Here is a 6,000-nt window from a genome sequence, read left to right as displayed (position 1 = left end):
TGTATTTCAGCCTCTGAGAAAGCAAATAAGATTCTGGGATTGATTGCGCGATCTTTTGATTTCAAAAGTCCATCACTCATTAACAAGCTATATAAATCGTTAGTTCGTCCACATTTGGAATATGCTGTTTCCGTATGGTCACCGAATCTCATTAAAGACATTGACAGACTGGAAAAAGTACAACGGCGAGCCACAAAACTGATTCCAAATATCAAAAATAAATCATACGAAAATCGACTTAAGCACATGAATCTGTTTTCCCTAAAAAAGCGTAGACTCAGAGGTGACTTGATACAGGTCTTTAAGATTTTAAAGGGAATTGACAACATCAAAAGTGACAAAATTTTCACATTGAATGAGAATCAGACAAGAAACAATGGTCTCAAACTGTCCGGAAATAGATTCAATTTGGAAGTAGGTAGAAACAACTTTGCCAACCGTGTAGTTAATGAATGGAATAAACTTCCTGCACAGGTAGTGCAATGTAGTTCAGTTCGAAGCTTTAAGAATAATTTAGATAAATACCTAAGTAAGATGCTGTAATTATTATAATTTATGTTATATTATTTGTTTTTGTTTTGTTATAATTTGTCTGTCTGATTTTCATTTATTATTAGTTATATGTCAATTTATTATCATTTACTATTTACCTGTTTGTTTGTTATTCAACTATACCAATGCATTTATTTATGTATTTTAATTGTTATTTACATTGTTATAGTTTTAATTTATTTTTAATATGATTTTTTTTTTTTTTTTTTTTTTTTTTTGCATCCGACCTAGATATGGATCAAAAGGTCTCCTGTCGGCATGCTTTGCCTTTGTAATCCTTTGTAATCCTTTGACAGGGACAGACAGACAGAGACAAACAGAGAGGCAGACAGACAGACTGAAACCCCGTAACTACCACGTGATGACTACCATAAGGATGAAAAATATCTCCTGACGACAACAGGAGCCGAAGAAAACGGTGGGCGAAGAGGCTAATGCATGAAGGAAAGCAGTAGGGAGTTCTCCTGTGTCGGCTTCGAGACAGTCTCCCTCTCTCTCGAAATCTTCGTATTTCCATGAAACTTGTTTCTGCGTTATTGTCCTCTCCTTATCCTTCTCGAATTAACTTGCGTTGACGGCCATGCGCTCTCCTTAATTTTAATTCCAGCCATCGTTTATCTCGACTTCAGTTCTTCTCCTCCTCGTTCTCCTTCTATAAGTAATATATCTTCATCCTCCTTTTCTCTTCTTGTCCTATCTGGCTCGTCTTTCGTGTTTCCTGCGTCCTTCTGTCTCAAGTCTTCTACTATTTGTCTATGCTTTCTCATTTTTACTTTACAAAAGATTACAAAGGTGGAGTATGCCGACAGGAGACCTTTTGGTCAATAACTAGGTCGGATGCTAAAATATATATATATAATGATAAATAAAAAAAATGAAAAATAACATAAAAAATTATAGATAAAATAGATAAATGCATTAGTATAATTAAGTAATAAACAAACAAGTAAATAGTAAATAATAATAAACTGACAGATAAATGATAATAAATGAAAATCAAGCAAATAATAAACAGACAATAACAAATAAAGAATAAATGGCAGTCATTACAGCATCTTGCTTAGATGTTCATCTAAATGAGTCTTAAAGCTTCGAAATGAGCTACATTACACTGCCTCTGCAGAAGTTTGTTCCATTCATTAACTACACAGTCAGCGAAGTTGTTTCTACCCACTTCCAAATTAAATCTATTTCCTGACAGTTTCGTTTATTTCGTCTCTCACTCCTGTCGCATTCCGTCCAAACGCACAAACTTTCTTAACATGTCTCTCTCCCTCCCCCCTTGCTGCCGCTCTCTCCTCTTCCTTCCTGTGTTTTCATTTCCACTATTTAGATCTACACGGCTTACATTTCCATGAAATGAGGTTACTACCAAAAACCATTACCAGCTGGAGATCCATCCCACCGCATAAAAATAGACGGATAAGGATAATTCTAGAATAATGGAAACGAGTTCGTAGCGTAGCTGGTAAAGCAATGCTTGGAGAGGGAAAATGGAGAACAAGAACTGTTAATGTCCCCCTGGATCAAAGATGTGTAACTAAGTTTCCTATAGTATCATCCATGTAAACTAAGTAGTCAGTATGTATAAAAGAAAGGAATTTCATTTTGCTAAAGAAACATTGTTGAACTTCCAGCAGTATCCATCTTCAATATTCCTTTCGATTTGCCATCTTTCTCCAATATCATCACTTTCATTTGGAGGTGCGTTCTCGAGGGGCTGGCAGTCGTTCTTCGAACTAGACCCAAGATTTCTTCATATGAGCTTTGTATTTCCAAAACCTTAATTACACAAGGAGTGCTGTGAACCGGTGACTGCTCCCCTCCATTCACTACGACAAGTTCTTGAAATATAAACAGTTCCACATACTAATAGAGCAGACACAAGATCGAAGTTTCTTCCTAGAAATGTTTGTAGGAAGCTTCTGTGGGGTTTTCGGTTTCCATTTGATGCAACTTCCTGCAGAGGCAGTGCAATGTAGTTCAGTTCGAAGCTTTAAGAATCATTTAGACAAACACCTAAGCAAGATGCTATTATGATTATAAATTTCATATCATTTGTTTTTGTTTTTTATCATTTGTCTGTTTGATTTTCATTTATTATTAGGTATATGTCAATATATTATTATTTATTATTTACCTGTTTGTTTATTATTCAACTATACCTATGCATTTATTTATGTATTTTATATGTTATTTACATTATTATAGTTTTTATTTATTCATTTATTATTACCCCGTCTGGGGTATTGGCTGCTTGTTATTGTGGCAAAGTAGCATGCAGTCGATACTTTAGGGTCTATATGAGGCGCCCCTACGGACCAGAGCCACACATCATTTTGTCTATGATAGAAGAAATTCTGTTCATAGAGAAATGATGACACTTTTATACTACGACTGTCCCTCCGTTATGCTGTCCCCCAACCCCTTGTTGCTGTCCTGTACCATTTCTCTGAGTATTCTCTTTCTGTGATGGGGGAATTCCCTGTGGTGGGGGAAAAGAATACTGCCACCAAGTATCCCACTTGGATCGTAAGAGGCGAGAAGAAAGGGACGGGGAGAGGGACTAGGCATCCTTCTCCCTGTAGCCCCACGGGGCATATATCCTAAAAAGGAAAGTGAAGGCAAAAGGGGTGCTGGAGGGCCTCGGGCCAGCACCCTAAGGTTTGGGTCTTTTAATGTGCGTGGATGTGGTACAGATGAGAGTAAAAGGGAAGAGATAGGTAGTATGTTTGTGAGAAGAAAGATGAATGTGTTGGCTTTGAGTGAAACTAAGTTGAAAGGGAAGGGTGAGTGTAAGTTTGGGAGTGTAAGTGGGAGGTTATCAGGAGTGAAGAGAGGGCGAGGGAGGGAAGGGGTGGCTATTCTAGTAAGTGAGGAGATAGGTAAACAGGTAGTGGAGTGGAAGGAGGTTTCCTCAAGGATAATGTGGATGAAGGTGAAACTGGGAAAGGAGATGTGGGTCTTTGTAAGTGCATATGGGCCTGGCAGTGAGAAGAGCGTGGAAGAAAGGGAGGCCTTTTGGATAGATTTAAATGAGTGCATAGAGGGTTTAGGAAGAAATGTCAATGTAATAGTACTGGGAGACCTTAATGCTAGGGTGGGAAATGGTCCAATCGATGGAGTGGTTGGGAAGTGTGGAGTTCCAGGAAAGAATCGTAGTGGAGAGTTGATGGTGGAAATGTGTCTAGAAAGAGAGTTGATGATAGCAAATACAGTGTTTCGGAAGAAAGTCAAGCATAAGTACACATGGGAGAGGGTGGTGGAGGGAAGGGTGGTAGATAGAGCGCTAATGGATTATGTAGTGGTAAATAGGATTATGATAGGAAGAGTTAAGGATGTACATGTGCTAAGGGGAGAGGGTGGGGGAATATCCGGGAAGGGACAACTCAACACCGCCAACTCAACACCGCCGACTCAACACCGCCGACTCAACGCCAGGACAACTCAACACCGGGACAACTCAACACCGGGACAACTCAACACCGGGAGAGGTGTTGAAATAGAATAGGAAATAGATAGGAGACAATGAAAAGAAATGTAAATGTTATGATGATGTATGATAATTTTGAAAAACATATTTGTAAATATCATAGTTGACTTCGTTAGATCAGATTTACCATTTGCTTTATAAACCACTTCGCCTTAATAATGATAATAATAATAAAAATAATAATAATAAAAATAATAATAATAATGATAATGATATGATAATAATAATAATAATGTGTATACATTGTGACGAATGTGGATAGGAGGCAAGGGAACACGAGCTGAGGGAAATACTCTTATTCCTGACTAGTTTCGCCTAAGTGGCTTCTTCAGAGGAACATAGTTTGAAGTCAAGTTGGTCAATTTATATGACAAAAGAAGGAACGTGGCAAAGTGTCAGGTGTGGCGGGCTGTCATAGCGGGTGGACCAAGTATCCGCCTGTTGTTCGCGTGGCTGAAACGTCCGTCTGGATAAGGGGCTCTGGATCGGCAGGAAAAAAAGGCGATGGAGTCCGTTTTTATCAACATCTATGATAACATCAATAAGAGGACTGGGGATTTAATATGGGCTAAAGCAGCAGCACGCTTTGTCGTAATGAACAATAAACACAGAGCCCCTGATCCAGACGGACGTTTCAGCCACGCGAACAACAGGCGGATACTTGGTCCACCCGCTGTGACAGCCCGCCACACCTGACACTTTGCCACGTTCCTTCTTTTGTCATATAAATTGACCAACTTTGCCACAGTAGTAACACGAAGCACCAGTGTTGGTTGTCCATCTCTTTACATCGGTCTACGACTTAGAAATTTTGAAAGATATTTGTGAAAAAATATATATATATAATTTTTTCATCACACCCAAAATGGAAATACTTAGTCAAAGAGGAAAAGAGAAATTTACATACGAAGGACATATGTTTGTGTTTGATAAGTTTAGTAAAATAGATAATAATATAAAATTTTGGCGTTGTGATCAAGGTTCTAGGTGCAATGCAAGGATTCATACACAATTTGGGTCTGTTATCAAGGAAGTAAACAAGCATTCCCATAATTCATCTGTATCCAATGTAGAAGTGGCTAAAGCTTACACAGCCTTGAAACGACGCGCCGTAGACACCATTGAAAAACCAAGTGTAGTAATAAGTGAAATATTAACTAATGTTTCACAAGTTACACTTGGATCATTACCTGATGCTTCAGCTATGAGAAAAACGATTAAACGCAAAAGGAGAGCCGTAAGTGCCCCCCTCCGACTCCTGTAGATCTTCAAGAATTAGAGTTGCCACACCAGTACAAGATTTACATTCCAGAAGAAGGGAGAGAAGAAAAATTCCTGATTGGAGATAGTGGTCCTGGATTACACAGAATTCTGCTTTTTGGAAGAGAAAGTTGGTTGCAACATTTACTATCGTCTGATACTTGGTATGGCGATGGAACTTTTAAAATAGCACCAAGATTATTTTCACAGGTTTACATTATTCTTGCAAAGAAATTCAATGGTGTAATTCCAATTATCTATGCTCTTTTGCCAAATAAGCAGCGATCAACTTATTCAAAGATGTTTGAAATGCTGAAAGATCTCGAGCCCACAATAAGCCCAGCATCTATTATTTGCGACTTTGAGCACGCAGCCTTTACAGCGATGAAAGAAGTCTTTCCAGAAGTTGAAATAAAAGGATGTTTTTTCCATTTATCACAAAATATGCACAGAAAGATAACTGCCATGGGTTACACTTCTATGTATAACAACGACGCTAGCTTTGCCCTAAGAGCCAAGATGATATTAAGTTTAGCATTTGTTCCTCTCGCTCATATTGATACTTATGTTGATGCCCTCTCTGTGGACATAAATGAGGAACTTGCAACATTGCTGAATTGGTTCGAAGATAACTATATTGGAAGACCAAATCGACGTGGAAACGGCAGAAGACCTCCACTCTTCCCCCCTGAAAT

The sequence above is a fragment of the Oratosquilla oratoria genome, chromosome 12 (genome assembly GCF_046742065.1).
Source record: "Oratosquilla oratoria isolate Oo_2021 chromosome 12, ASM4674206v1, whole genome shotgun sequence".
Lineage (NCBI taxonomy): Eukaryota > Metazoa > Arthropoda > Malacostraca > Stomatopoda > Squillidae > Oratosquilla > Oratosquilla oratoria.
This window is presented reverse-complemented; position numbering follows the sequence as displayed.